Source organism: Felis catus, chromosome A2, assembly GCF_018350175.1.
Source record: "Felis catus isolate Fca126 chromosome A2, F.catus_Fca126_mat1.0, whole genome shotgun sequence".
Classification (NCBI taxonomy): domain Eukaryota; kingdom Metazoa; phylum Chordata; class Mammalia; order Carnivora; family Felidae; genus Felis; species Felis catus.
In genome coordinates, this window is record NC_058369.1 from 76,617,704 (window position 1) to 76,633,649 (window position 15,946).

Below are 15,946 nucleotides of genomic sequence, written 5' to 3' on the forward strand. Positions count from 1 at the left end.
TCTGCTTTGGCTCATGATCCGAATTTTGGCAAAACATAAAAGGTGGTTTTTGCCTTTCACATGAACAAAATTAACGTTGATGGTATCTAAGTTGGCAAAGAAGTGGACAGTTTTCTTATACATTCTTGGAAGCATTTAAATAATCACAGCCCTCTGGGAGGCAGTTTGATGTTTTTATCAAATTTGAAATGCAAATTATTGACCTAGAAATTCCTTTTTTTGGAGTGTATATGGACGTAAATATATTTATAAGCTTATTCATTGCAATTTTGTTTCTAGTAGCTAAAACGGGTTCAAATGAAATATCGGTCAGCAGTGGGATGGATAACGAACAAAGGCATATCAGGCATATCATGTTATGTGTCTGGTAAAAGAGACCCTATGTACTGGTGTGGATGGATCTTAAGACGCACTGAAAATGCAAGTTGTAAGAGATCGTGCATGTATCAGTCCAGAGATATAAGAAACAACACGGAGCAAAACTAAAAAAAATTAAGGGGCGCCTGGGTGGTTCAGTCAGTTGAGCGGCCGACTTCAGCTCAGGTCAGGTTCGTGAGTTCGAGCCCCGCAACGGGCTCTGTGCTGACAGCTCAGAGCCTGGAGCCTCTTTCGGATTCTTGTCTCCCTCTCTTTGCCCCTTCCCCCCTCATGCTCTGTCTCTCTCTCTGTCTCTCAAAAATGAATAAATGTTAAAAACATTTAAAAAAAAACTAAAAAAATTAAAATCTCAACCTAAGGATTGGGACATTTATTGTGTTTCTTTCTGCATGTTTTCCCTTGCCTAATTTAAGGCAGAAAAACCCCTCGAAGGTATCATCCTTTAAAGAAGAACCAAAGTCCACGTCCCAGAAAGGGTCAGAGGAAATGTCCATGTCAATGCTTAAGAATAAAGAAGAAGGAGGGGCACCTGGGTGGCGCAGTCGGTTGAGCGTCCGACTTCAGCCAGGTCACGATCTTGCGGTCCGTGAATTCGAGCCCCGTGTCGGGCTCTGGGCTGATGGCTCAGAGCCTGGAGCCTGTTTCCGATTCTGTGTCTCCCTCTCTCTCTGCCCCTCCCCCGTTCATGCTCTGTCTCTCTCTGTCCCAAAAATAAATAAACGTTGAAAAAAAAAATTAAAAAAAAAAAAAGAATAAAGAAGAAGGAAACAGAAAGATAATTGGGAAGGAATCCATAGGTAGTTCTGTGGCAATGATGTTTCACAGAACATTTAGGATGAGGAATTCTTTTTTATGAATTGAAGAAAAACAAATGCCAACTGATTTTAAGGACCTTTTCTTTTTTTTATGTTTATTTATTTTTGAAAGAGAGAGAGAGGGAAACACAGAATCCTAAGCAGGCTTCAGGCTCCCGGCTGTCAGCACAGAGCCCAATGTGGGGTTCAAATTCGTGAACCGTGAGACCATGACCTGAGCCAAAGTCAGGCACTCAACCAACTGAGCCACCCAGGTGCCCCTAAAAAAGCCTTTTAGTAGAAAGTCAGAAAAGAGTATAAGAAAATCGAAATGTAATAATGTAACTCATTGTGCAAAGACAGATTTTTTTTTTAAATAGGTTAATACTGGAAACAAAAACATTTTGATTTTATGGTGCAGATTAACAAGTTTTCTGTGGACACGATGAAAGATTTTTATACAAACTGCTTTGTTGTAAGCATGACATTGCAAATGAGACATTTTTCTTTTCTTGTTGTAATTTAAATACTGACCTGGGTGGACCGAGTATGTAGAAAAAATCGGTTTCAAAGCGCCGAGGACCCTTTTCTGCCCCATCCCTGATCGGGGCTCAGACACATAACCCCTCCTTCTACATACGCTGTGTAAGGCAGGACTCACCCCTCCGCCCCCGCCCCATGAGGTAACTTGTTCTTTCCTTGGACTGCTCTGCTCCTTACAAAGTTCTTAGCACTCTATGGAAGTAAAATTTACCTCGGGGGAAGGTTTACCTCTAATACACATTAGAACGAGCTTTAAAAATTGATCAAGGCCCAGTCCCCACCCTGGACCAATTAAGTCCCTGGGAATGGGGCCCAAGCATCAGCTTGTTTCTCTAAGTGCCCCGGGGAGTTGTCTGTACCGTGAGGGTTGCCAACCACTCTACTCCTGGAAGCCCGTCAGATTTTTAAAGAGCACTCTCCTGTTTGAATTTCGTATCTTCTCCAAGAAAATGACCTGCCAGTCTTCTTGTGAAATGGCTTGTAATGGTGTAAAAGTCTGTATGGTGAGTATCCACGTACACTGAAATCACTGTACGAAGGCTTTTCTCTTGGCGGGGCGCCTGGGTGGCTCAGTCGGTTGAGCCTCGGGCTTGAGCTCAGGTCATGATCTCGCGGTCCGTGAGTTCGAGCCCCGCATCAGGCTCTGTGCTGACAGCCGAAAGCCTGCACCCTGCTTCAGATGCTGTGTCTCCCTCTCCCTCTGCCCCTCCCCTGTTTTTGCTCTGTTTCCCTCTCTCTCGAAAATAAATAATCATTTTTAAAAAATTTAAAAAGGGGGCTTTTCTTTATAAGACATTTGGTTGACATACAGTTAGAGCCACGTACATCATATGACGAGAAAACAGACCAAAATTTGATCATGGGCTGTTTAGTATGTACACATCGGCTTGTATTTGTGTGTCTATACTTTAATAAAGTTTGTTAACTTGAAATTCGGGGTCTACTTGGTTGTAGCAGGTAGACTAAAATGCAATGTAGGACTACACAGATTTGGGGGTTTTTGGAGTCAAAAATCTATGTGTTGAGCAGGTGCTTGTGAGTCTGCCTTTACTTTTAAATTTTTTAAAAGAATTCTGCTTTTTGTAATGATTTAAAAACCAACCCAGGCGGCACCTGAGTGGCTTAGTTGTCCAATTCTTGATTTCATCTCAAGTCATGATCCCAGGGTCATGGGATCGAGCCTCACATCAGGCTCCGCACTGACAGAGGGTTCTCTCTTCCTCTGTCCTTCTCCCTCCGTCTCTCTCTCTCTCTCTCTCTCAAAATAAGAATAAAAACAAAAACCAATCCAGGGTAGTGGTAGAAATAAGCCAAAGGTAGGACACATACTTGCCTTGGTTTAGTGGGAACTCAATCAACCAAATACTGCATTTTAAGAAGAAGGATATAACAGACAGCATGTGTGTGTACACACACACACACACACACACACACACACACATATATATATATACACACACACATACACATACACACACACACACACACACACACACACACACACATTTGGTTTTGAGTTTGGTGGTGAGAACCAGGAATTATGATATGGAGAGTGTAGAATCTAGGTTTCCTCCAGAAATCTGTGCATATTATTTTACACGGCAAGTTAAGATAAACCTACCCTTGTATTCACAATTTCTGTGATTTGTGAGGATTGTTTTTGCCTGGGGAAATTATGTTAAAATTGATTTTCTCATCTTCACGGTCTCTCATAAGAGAGAGACTTAGAACATCGTGTGCGTGTGTGTGTTTGTGTGTGTGTGTGTTTGTGTCTAAGGCATTGTGCCCCCTTCCAGAAAATGCCCTGTTCCTGGACCCCTAGCTGGGTACGGGGACGAAGATGGGCTGATCTGGTCCTTAAACATGGCACCTGGAGACTGGCATAATGTGAGAGATGGTGTCAGAGGAGAAACGTAATTGAAGTGTGATCCAGGCATGGATGTAAAGAGGCCCAAAGCGGGTGTCGGAGAGATGGCAAATCTGGGGAGGAAGCGTTGGAGGGGATCCCCAGGTTTTAGGAAGAGTGTAGCTGTCACAGGCTGTTAGGAGGAGGGAGCTGTGAAAGGCTGGTTTTGCGAGTAAGTTGCAAGTTGATCTTACCTTTTTCCCCCATAAAGGATGTAAACTATCTCATCCATTTCTACTGAGACAAAAACAAGTCCAGTATCTCTTCACTTTAGCTGATGTGCTGATAGTGGTCAGCAGTCCGGAAGTCATACCTCAGCCCAGGTTACATTTCTTGCACTGCTCTGCACTTACCGACGCTAGCCCTACTCCTGATTTCCTGCCCGGTGTTCACACACTCATCCCTGATGCAACGGGTTGCGTCTGTTGGAAAATCCTGGTGCTCTTCATTCTCCTTTTTCACCTGGCCAGGTGTTCCGCGTCCTGCCTCACCATGAACTGCTCTCTGGACATGTCACACCAACCATGTGTGACGTCCCCTGACCCAGAGGCTTCATTTCTCACATTTCATTTTGCAGTGCATCATGGAGGCTGGCGGGGGTGGGGGGCGGGGTGGGGGGGACAAGGGACTGGGAAGGGCCATGTCGCTGACAGCCACAGTCCTGTCCCCACTGCCACACACCGTCATCTCAGGTAACTCAAGGAGACCACTTCTTCCTGAACGGTTCCATTTCTTTTTCTTTTAATCCCTTCGAGGGAGTGTTCAGCCTTGGAGAGTAATGAAACCCTATCCTCCATGGCCCCTTTCCAGCTGGGTGCAGTTCTAAAGTGCGCTCAAAGCCAATACTAATTATGCTCAAAGTTTCTTATTAATAACAGAGTAAAGACATATGTGAGTGAATATTGAATATTAATTTTCGCTAATGAAAGGCCTTGGCTATTTTATTATGGATGTGAAGCTATCTTGGTATCTATGGGTGGGGCATTGGCATAGAGCCTCAAATGTCAGGAGGGGATGCCGGTGCCCTCTGGCAGGAAGCTTCCAATTTTCTGGGACGGCTTTTCCCACATTCTTGCTAAAAGCCTGTGGGTAGCTCAGCGGCTTGGCAAATACAGCAAAATCTCCTGGATAGGAGCTGCTCTCACCGAGAATCTGTGGTTGTGCCGTGGGCCAGAACAGGTTCATTTTTACATTTCCCATGCTTAGCTTTTATTAGATAAATGTTTAAACTAGTTTGTGAATTTAGTTTAAATCCACTTAAGAGAATGTTGGGCTCATAGAAAGTTACCAGTTTCACGCATACGCATGATTTATGCTCTGCCTAGAGTCGTACCTAGTATACAGTAGGCTCTTAAAAGTTTGGTTAAGAAACTACTGAACGTTATTAAAGCCTCTGAGTTTCTTTGCTGGGTAGCACTTTAAAAAAAACAGATTTGTTATTGTTTGCACTCGAACGTGACAAAATTAGGTCTCTAAAAAGATGCTTATCAATTTTGGATGAATCACATCAATGTATCAATTTTTTCTTTTTGCACTTGTAAAGTATAATGAATCACTTTTTTTTTTTACTTTTTTAATTGAATTGTGTAACATACAGTGTTATATTAGTTTCGGGTGTACAAGATAATGATTTGACAATTCTGTACATTACTCAGCGCTCACCACGATAAGTGCTGTCTTCGTCCCCAGTATATAATTAGAGCAATCGCTCTTGGCTTCACATTAAGAGCCTCACTCAAGACCAATTAAATCAGAATTCCAGATGTGGGTTTTGGGCGCTTGTGGGGGGCGGGGAGGGACGGTCTTAATTCTTTAACAGTTTTATTGAGGTGTAATTAACATACAACAAACTGCATCCATTTAAAATGGACAGTCCGAGGAGTTTTGACTTACATATTCCCCTGTGCATCCATCACCGTAATCAAGGCAACCACGGCACTGTCTGGATTCCCAAGAACCAGGAGGGCTGAGAACGACCACCATAAAGGCTCAAAATCATGAGCTGCTTAAGGCACGTAACTTGTAGTGTCTTCTCATCTAACAGTTAATAATAACAGCGTCAATGAGACTAGTTACTTATAATTTCCCAGTCTAGCCCATTGTCTCTTTTGAGACAAGATACAGTCGCATTAACAAGACAGTGAGAGGGGCGCCTGGGTGGCGCAGTCGGTTAAGCGTCCGACTTCAGCCAGGTCACGATCTCGCGGTCCGTGAGTTCTTCGAGCCCCGTGTCAGGCTCTGGGCTGATGGCTCGGAGCCTGGAGCCTGTTTCCGATTCTGTGTCTCCCTCTCTCTCTGCCCCTCCCCCGTTCATGCTCTGTCTCTCTCTGTCCCCAAAATAAATAAATGTTGGAAAAAAATATATTAAAAAACAAAACAAAACAAAAAAAAACAAAAAAACAAGACAGTGAGAAACATTATTATTTTTTTATGTCAGGCTAACAGTGTTTCCCTCAAAATCTCTTTCTGCCCCGGAAGGACGGTCTCCACACATAGCCTGGGGTTGGGGACCGTTTGTCCATGGGTCCTGCTCTGATACGTTCGTTGGAAAAGGCAAGCTTTTCCTAGTAATCTGAGCTAACGTGATGGAGCAGACTACTCCTTGCCACAGATGTACAGCAAGGGGCGGGGGCAGGGCTGTGAAGGAGCCAGGGGGAACCGGCTCTCTAAGGCACCAGGAATGTGTGCCGGCTCTCTAAGGCACCGGGACTGCAGTCAGGGGATCACAGATCCCAGTGAGGCAGATGGAACTTTGTAATCGACTAATGCTCTGTGAATCAACTGGGTAAGAACTCTGCTGACTGCTGTTCAGCCAGTGCTAGTAAAATGATACATGTTTAGAAAGTGATGTAAAAAAAAAACAACCAAAAAACAAAAAACAAAAACCCCAGCCAAATGGAATAGCATTAATGGCCAAAACTAGGGAATTGATTAAATGAATATGACTTATTTATATGGTAGACTATTACCCAGACACCAAAATTGATCTTGTATGATATTTAATGACTTGGGGAAATGTTCATTTTGTTAGGTGGGTACAGCAGGTTACTAAATCAGTGCATAATGTATTACACTACTTCTGTATTGAAAAATGTATACAGACACACATACATACAGACAAAAACAACACTCATAAGACATAAAGGCCAGTTTTTATTTTTTTAATGTTTGTTTGTTTGTTTATTTATTTATTTATTTATTTATTTATTTATTTATTTTGAGAAAGAGCGTGAGCAGGGGAGGGGCAGAGAGAGAGGGAGACACAGAGTCTGAAGCATCTCCAGGCTCCGAGCTGTCAGCACAGAGTCTGACATGGGACTCGAACTCATGAACCTGCAAGATCATGACCTGAGCCAAAGTCGGATACTCAACCGACTGAGCCACCCAGGCGTCCTGACAATTTTTATTTCTGGTGGTGGAAGACAACATACCATTTTAATTTCTTTCCTTTAATTTTCTTGTACTTTCCATATGTCGAAAAGCGAAACCACCTTAATAAATGCCGCTAAAAATCAGCTGTCAAAGTTTCCCCCAGATAAAAATCAAATACTGCCTAAAACAATCCAGTTAAAATGAAGTACAAAAATAAAAACCATTAGCATTCCTGCTTCGAACTCCTGTGCGTTACCCTGTAGGCACCCGCTAAGTGCTTCTTGAGCGATCTGAATAATGACAGGAGCGACACAAAATAAATAAACCCCCTGCTCAAGTTGGAACTCGCTCAGTTGCTTTTCAGAGTCATCAAAGCAGATTTGTTTTGTATGTTCTATTAAATTCAAGTTCGAGGTTGCAGAGCATTTGTGTTACTGTTGAAGGGTGTTGGCATTTCATTTCGTTTTGACTTGACTCCAACTGTTATTTAGCAAGAGGACTGGGCGATATGCAAATAAGCAGGTTTCTGCCCAAGGGCTGTGGCATCGGTTCTTGAAAACTGATTTCGAAGGAGTGTTCTCTCCGACGTGGGGGAAGACCTGACATGGGTCCGCGCACCCCTCATGTTGAAGTTAAGTGGCTGAAGTACAGCAGGGACTCCCCGAGGCCCCGTGCGCGTCCCTTGCACCCGACCCTCTGCGCTCTGGCCACCGGTGGTTGGCCGCCATCTTGGTCTCCCTTATCCATCCCTCTGTCCTCATGGTGCACAAACGTGCTCACATCTCCGCTGCTCCCTAGAGTTCCGATTCAGGGAGGTGGGCCGTGTTTATGGCCCATCCCAGCCAGAGGTGCTTTTTCCCACCTCCAGACTCCCCTGCACGTTGTTGGCACTTCACAGCATGTGTGTCAGTCACACGCTTCACGCGCTGTGAGGCCAGACACATTCCTCTCTTTGACCCATTTCTCCCTTGGCCTCTGAATTCGCGGGAGCACAGCAGGCCTTATGGCGACTGATTTCTACGACCTCGGGTCATCTCTCAATCCAAGAATATGGAAAGTTTGTAAGGTGCTTGGCTTTTCCCGTGGGGCATACTTCCACTAAGCGTGCTGTGGCCTTATTTTTATTTTTTATTTTTTTGGCATATACGGATCTTCCTCGACTTACAGTGGGGTTCTGTCCTGATGAACCCATCGCAAATTGAGACTATCCTAAGTCTAAAATGCATTTAATACACCTGATCTCCCAAACAGCACAGTTTAGCCTGTAGCCTACCTTGCGTGTGCTCAGAACACTTACATCAGCTGATAGTAAAATCATCTAACACACAGCCTGTTTGGTGATTGGGTGGTGAATATCTCATGTAATTTAGTGAATACGGTACTTAAAGTGACCAACAGAATGGGCATGTGGGTACAGAATGGTTACAAATGTGGGGCTTGTTGACTCTGGTGATCCCACGGCCCACAGAGCTGCTACGTGCTGCCCAGCATCACGAGAGGATCGTCCCACGTATTGCTAGCCCAGGAAAAGATCCAGATTCAAAATTTGAAGTTCAGTTTCTACTGAACGCATATTGCTTTCATACCATCGTAAAATCAAAAAGTGGTACATTGAACCAGTGTAAGTCAGGGACTGTCTGCCCTCATGTCTGAAGTTAACTGGCTTTCCAACATTAACTGAGGTTTTATGTCTCGGCTAGTGTCTTCCCCTCCTCACAAAGTTTTTGTGTATTTGTTTGCTTGTTCAATGACATCAGCAGAAATCGAAGAGGGATGCCATAGCACAGAGTTAGGCAGACCACATTCAAATCCCATGTTAGGATAATCCCAGGTTAGGCAGACCGCATGTCAAATCCTCGGACATGGACAAGCTCTCTGACTTCGGGATGCATCACTGGACTTTTCTGTGCCTCAGTGTGCCCACGTAGAAAATCTGTATAATAATGGCGACATTGTGGGATTATTGTAGGATTAACGAGTTTGTGTAGGAACCTCTTAGTCCCTCCTGTGGGCCATGAAAGCTTCTCACTGAATACTGGAGCGCACATCCTTTCTTACTGGCTCCCTCTTTTCAAACCTGAAATCAGGCTCAGAATAAGGAAGCTGCACTGAGGTGTGAGTACGGAGCAGCTAGCGAGTTTGCGTGTTTCAAACTGGTGTCCCGGCAAACTGCTAAGTCACATCCCATGAGCCTCCCAGGCGGTCACTGTAAGATCACCACCACACACATGAGGCCATGAATGCCAAGGGTCTCTTCTCTCTGCTTTGCTTAACCAACATGATCTGTCCAAAGACTTTAAAATAATAGAAAATATACATCGCAGGCATGAAAGTGGCGAATGGTATTCACGGGTTGGCAGTTCTCTGTCCCATCAGGTGACTCTGGTCGGGCTGTGCCCGTGGCCACAGCAGAGGGAAAGGGGAGCGCCACGTTTCCTTCTTTTCTTGGAACTGCCATCTTTTTCTCGTCTCCCATGCCAGTGTCTTCTCACAGGACTCACAAGAGAAGAAAAGTCTCACTGTTCTGGAAACGCTAGAAAACGTTCCAAAACTTTCTCAGCGTCCTTCCTAGCAACAGATCCAGTGACTTCCTCCACATTTCTTCCGGGTGGCACTGCTCTCTTGGTGTCTATTACTCTTTGCCACCCACTAGCCATGCGACGCTGGGCCATGAGTTCTCGTTCTGTGCCTCGTTCTCATTTTTCCCTCCTATTAGGTGGGACACTAAAATGCCCACCTCGGAAAGTTGTTATTGAATATATGGATCAAATACATGTCCAAAGTACCCAGTATGGAGTAAGCTTTCAATGTATGTTGGTGGGTAGTCATTCGATCTGCGTGAACAATGAATGCACCTGTGAGGTTGTGCGAGTAACATAGACTAGGAATCCCAAAGCTCGTCTCTGTGAAGTCCTGGCTTTGCTGCTCACTAGCTGTAATGAATGATCGATAACTGGCCCAACCTTGCTCAACCTTTATTTTTATCCATAAGATGGCAAGAAAAATACCTATTTTTCCGTGTCAAGTTAGATTACTTTTGTGAAAACTAAACCACAAAATGCCATACGACCCAAGATGGTATTATTATCTCTCATCTCTGCCTGTCTTTGAGCAGAAGCTGCTTAGTTGTCTTTGTGTTTCTTGTGGCTTGCAGGGCAGTACCTTGACCCCAGTGGATCAGACGGTAATTGTTGAAAGAACAGTGTCACAAGTCGACACAGCTGAGAAAAAAGAAGCAAGGCAAGAAGGCCTCTGCGTCTTCAACAGAGATGGCGGGAAATCGACACACACACTCGTGTGTTTGCTTTGTAGACAGGCCCAAGGAGCCCTCCCTTTGAAGATTTCCAGTCTTATTTACACAGTCAGTCCTGGGACGACCAGGGGTAGCCAGGTAGAGCAGTGAGGACGGGTTGGGTTGTTCCAGGAGGGCACACTGACCACCATGAGAGACTGGAGCTTGACAGTCTGACCGTAAGGGTACAGACAGAAAAACTAAGAAAAGCAGACACAAGAACTTAAAGAGCTCTTCGGTGTGGGGCTTTTTACTCTAAGGAGAGATCCCATGAGGCTTCCTGAAAGCTAAATTAGACAAAGCAGTTGAGATCTTTGGAGAACAATTTCACTTTGGCAGGGGTATACCAGATGACCTAAAATGACAGCCTGCTAATTTCCATGATTGCCTCTGGGAAGGATGAAACTAACGTGGCTCTGGTTTTGCAATATGTTTCTCAAACATAACTTCTTGGTCTGCTGCACAGGTAATTATTCTAACTACAAAGTTCATGTTGCCAATTATCGCAACTATGGCCTAATTTTCTCTAATGATGCTGAAATCTAGTCCTTCTGGGTTTTGCGTTTTTTTTACCAAGGAAATGGTAAAACCTTTATCCAGCAGATGAATTGCGTGGTCCCGTCAGTTTACATAGCTATTCATATCTTACAGATGATTTGCAGTCAATTTGGAGAATTGGGAATTATTAATTTTAAGTAATGACCTCAACGCTAAACTACATTCATTTTTATTTCTTGACCGGTCTGGTTTTTGCTGTTTTCCATACCACTGTTTGCTCTGTGAAGTAGTGTCTTATTCAGTGTTCTTATCATAGCATGAACATCATTCTGGATGGCATGCTTGTCTAATTTGCAGGTGGCATGAAGGTGAAAGGCAGAACAAATATTTTGGAGGGGCGGAATTGAGAGGTCGCGAATTTTTGGCAAGCTGGAATAATGAGCTCCATTTTTAAAGGTGCAATATTAATGGGGTAAAAATAAAGCCTTTAGTTGGTCTTGACAACAATACCTACAGAACGATAAGGGAGATCTTCATTGTCAAGCTGATAAACAGCGGTAAGAACGGCCGGGAAATGAGGTGCTATAATTTTATTCCACACGTACCGCCCATTTGGACTTGTGGAGAACAGAGACTCAGGGCGCCCTAAGGAGCAGGGACTTGCCACTCAGCTCCCCTGCCTGGGTCTGGAAAGGGGGAAGCTGTCAGGGTCAGGCAACTTCAGGCATGACTCTTCTCTCTCACGGTTTCTCTTTTGGCCTTTCTGCTTACCTTTGCATAGTCGGGAGGTCCTCCTCTGACACCTGATGTCCACTCCAGATCCCAGAGAGAGCTAGTTTGATGGACTTGGCTGATCATCGTCTCCCTTCTGGGGCGAGACCCTTGCACAGAGCCACCTCATGGGCCCTCCGCCAGCCTCTGTGGGTTACTCAGGGGTATCCAGTCAGCGGCCGCCTTGCTAAAACCACAACTTATCCCTGCTTTTCAGAACAGCGGGCTGTGGTTGGGCAGTTGACATCAGAATGCAAATCTGGATATGTCTCCAAAGGCCAGCATTGAGACCAATGAGTGAAAGCTGCAGGAAGCAACGTTCGTCTCCATACGGAGTCCCTTAAAACGGACAGGGACATAGGCAGATGGGTGGTTGGATACAGTGACCGTCGAGGCCCCCTCCAATTCCCAAAATTTTGTGCTTGTATTTTGACCATCATTCTTTCATGTCTTCCCAGACGTGTCTAATGAAAACCCTCTTTTTGCATTGTCATTAAACTTAAGGTAATTCTGCCACCGTACAATTGGAATATGCCTGAGGTGTCAGAAACAGTAGTATTTTTGCCTCAGCCTCTTAAATAAAATATTTAAACGTTCGGTAACGTTTCGGTGAATTGTAAATGGTGGTCCAGATACCCCTCGGGTAGGCTTTGAACTCATATTCGTGAGGGCCTGAGGCGGTTAGGGCAGATTTCAGTGGTGACTCTTCAGATAGTTGCCCAAGCTGACGTCCCTCAAAATAGTGTCATTAAGTCTTCGGGAGTGTGTGCACGCACACGTGTGGTATAGTTGTGTGTGTGTGTGTGTGTGTGTGTGTGTGTGTGTGTGTGGGTCTGCGTAGATGTGTGTGTGTGTGTGTGTGTGTGTGTGTGGTGTGGTGGGTGTGGGTGTGTGTGTGTGTGTGTGTGTGTGTGTGTGTGTTGTGCAGGGAGAATGGAAATCCTTCCGTACCATGTTACTCCTGGCAGGAACAGCGGAAGTAGGATTTCATCAGAGGAGTTCTGCCGCCACCAGGAAGCCCGCGGGATGCTTCAGGCGCCACTGCCCAGGGTGCGACTGCGCATGCGCGGGGGCAAGCGCCGCCTAAGTAGACCCAGAGCAGAGGAGCCTCGCCTGCGGCTTGCGGGTCACTGTGTTCCCCGCCCGCCGGCCCACGGTTAGGAGAGAGACTAGCTTTGTGAACTCTCGACTTCCTCCATCCTGGGGCTGAGCCTGACCTCGCTGGGCTTCAATTGCCTCACTTAGAAATTATAAATAAACTTTTCCGGTACCAGTAGTGAGGTCCGAGAAGTTTGTTTGGGTTAAAGCACTTCTTAGAAGCACGATGTCCAGCTCATATGAAGGACTGTAACTTAGCAAGTAGGATTAGCTTTGATCTCTATTGTTCTGTAAGGAGTGGGGGCCCAGAGAGCCCGTGGCCTCGATCCCCGGTCAAGCATGTGACTCCATGTCTCCCGGTCAGACGGCCCGGCCTGGGAGAGATGGAGTCCAGCCCCAGCTCAGGATCCGACTTTACCTCCCCTAAAGACTTGATTCTGTCCTAGTGGTGTTCTTTTGCTTGGACCCTACCTACATCACCGTATTCTCAGGGCATCAGTCCCTTCTTGAAAATTGGGCAACCATGTGATTTTATAGAGTCTTAAACTTTGGATACTATTAATTTAAATTGTATTTGTTTCATTTTATTTTTTAATATTTATTTATTTTGAGAGAGAGAGAGAGAGAGAGAGAGAGCTAGCGAGCAGGGAGGGGTAGAGAGAGAGGGAGAGAGAGAATCCCAAGCAGGCTCTGCAGTGTCAGTGCAGAGCCCCTATGCCAGACCCGACCCCACAAACTGGGAGATCATGACCTGAGCTGAAATGCAGAGTCAGACACTTAACTGACTGAGCTACCCAGACGCCCCTGAATTGTATTTGTTTTAAAACAAACTTGAGGGGCACATGGGTGGTTCAGGTCAAGACTTGGCCGTTTCTGAGTTCGAGCCCCACATTGGGCTCTGCTGACAGCTCAGAGCCTGGAGGCTGCTTCAGGCTCTTTCTCTCTGCCCCTCCCCTACTCACAGTCTCTCTCTCTCTCTCTCTCTCTCTCTCTCTCTCTCTCTCTCTCTCTCAAAAACTAATAAACATTAAAAATAATATTTTAAGCAAACTTGAATTATCAGGTGCAAACCATGGGGACGAGGCAGAATGTCAGAGCTAGATGAGCCGTCTTCTCAGACTTTGGAAAAAATGCCTGTGCTCGGGCTCCATCCCACCTGAGATTCTGATTTCATGTCGAAGATTTATTTGGCCTGGGTGAGGCAAGCCAGAGATACTTTCTACAAGCTCTCCGAGTATCGTTAAAAGTGCCCGCAGGGTAGAGAAGCACTTAGCAAGCCCAAGGTCAGACCATTAGTGCTGGGAGCAGGTGTAGCGCTCTTGGCCTCTGCTCTCCTCCTTACACACTGACCCCCAAGTTCTGGTTTAAAGAGGTTTTCTGAATGCTCCCTTCTGCGATTTTTACCCTTTCTCATAAAAGTGATGCATTAAACAAACACAGTAGTTGAGTACTTCTGTTAGTTGGTTTCCGATTAACGAAGGCTTCATTATGTGTAGCTCTACCTTAACCTTACACTTGTTTTCTTAGTGTGTTTAGCAACTCTCTTTATTCCCAGATGCCTTCTTTTCTTACCGCCTTCAAAGCCACCTCTAAAATGTAATTGCATTGCTGAGTTCTTCTCTGACATCGTCAACCTTGATCAAATACTTCATTCTTCATTGTTTGTTCTTTTCTGTCGGTGTTAGATTCTTCCTGGCCACAGCCTGTGTGTCGATGTGATTATAAAGCACATGGTGTTCTCATGAAGTATAAGAATAGAATAAGATCAAGTGCCTTCTCCCCCCACCCCTCTAATTTGTGTGCACAGTTGTTTCCTGCTGTTTAGGGGTCACTCGGGCTTTCATCCTACACTAAGATGTGATTGGAATTATGTTACCTGTTTTCATTGCTGTTGCCATTAAATTGCTTAAAGTCTTAAGACATTGATGGTCTTAAGTGCAGAACTGTGTGGTTAAAATGAATCACGGAATTTAAGATGTATTAAGTTCCCCTTGTCGATGTTAAGGTGGTAGGTAGAGTGAAATATCAGCTTAATAGAATTAACTAACCCAAAACAATTTACACTGTTCTGTGTTTTTTCTTTTCTTTTCTTTCTCAGGAATCCTTGTGGTGTTCTTCCTTAGCGCCCACTGCCCCTGTTTGCTGAAGACTTTGGCCAAAGCTGCTCTCAGCTGTTGGCATCATCCTGAGGAAAGGACAGCTTTCACACATCAGGGAAACTTTCAGGAGACTGTGGGCCCCAGTGGATCTTCTGAAGGTGAGAGTTAATCAGTCCTCTCTTTGTCTTTAGAAATCTAAATTAGCTGTTCTGTCTTCCAAAATCTACTTCTTGGAAAAGAGTGAATAAGAGACCAGGTTATTGAAAACTCTCTGTCTAGAATTGAGAGTTTTTCTTTTTCAGGAGACTTTTTCAGTAGTTACGAAGGAAATCACTTGGTTATTTTGACAGAACAGGAATTTATTTGATGTTGTGGCTCTGATCTAAGAAGACTTATTTGAACACACACACACACACACACACACACACACACGCACGCACACCTTGAGAAATCAATAACATTTCTCTTCTCAAAAGACTTTCTTACGTATTTAGTGTCTCTCAGAGCCTTCATAATAGCCTTACCTTGCCTTTTAGGAATGTTTTAAGGACAAAACAAAACAACTTCAGTGAAAGCACTTTGTAAACCATGAAGATTTATTTGCATAAGTAAGAAAGACAATGACTATGTGGAATCCTCCAAAATACCCTTATATCCTCCAATCTGTTTTTCTTTATATGGTTTGATTCATTTTTAATATGGTTCCGTAAACTTTGCAAGGATCTCAAGGAGCAGAGGTGGTGAGTCCTTACCTCCAAGGAATATCTGTCATGTGCAAGAGACAGACACATGAATAGATAACCAATTCCAATATGATGAAAGTATACTGAGACTGCATTAAGGAGTGCAACAGAAGCTGAGGCAGCCTGGGGCCAGAGACTGTGTGTGTAAAAAGCAGGCTGCTTACAGGAGGTAACCCCTGAAGTGGCCCTTGAAAGATGAATAGGAGTTGGCCTAGTGGAGTGGCCTAGGGTCTTGTAGACAGGAGCAGCGGGATGCGGGTGTGAAATCTGCATGCGGAATAATAAGTTGTTACGGTTATTGAACCACAGGGTATGAAAGGTGTGTGTGTGTGTGTGTGTGTGTGTGTGTGTGTGTGTGTGTGTAAGCACTGAGGGGTTTTAAGATGGCAGTCATTGGAGGGAGCCTGGGTGACTTAGTTGGTTAAGCATCCGACATCAGCTCAGGTCATGAT

General features: G+C 44.7%; 1 protein-coding gene across 29 annotated transcripts in view; it reads left to right on the forward strand.

Moving 5' to 3' along the window:
• NRCAM (neuronal cell adhesion molecule) overlaps positions 1-15,946 on the forward strand; it is a 290,847-nt gene that overhangs the window by 45,162 nt on the left and 229,739 nt on the right. For all 29 annotated transcript variants that reach the window (XM_045052233.1, XM_045052235.1, XM_045052246.1 and 26 more), the window contains exon 2: positions 14,751-14,909. The gene's annotated coding sequence lies outside the window, so the exon portion shown is untranslated. The remainder of the gene's footprint in view (positions 1-14,750; positions 14,910-15,946) is intronic.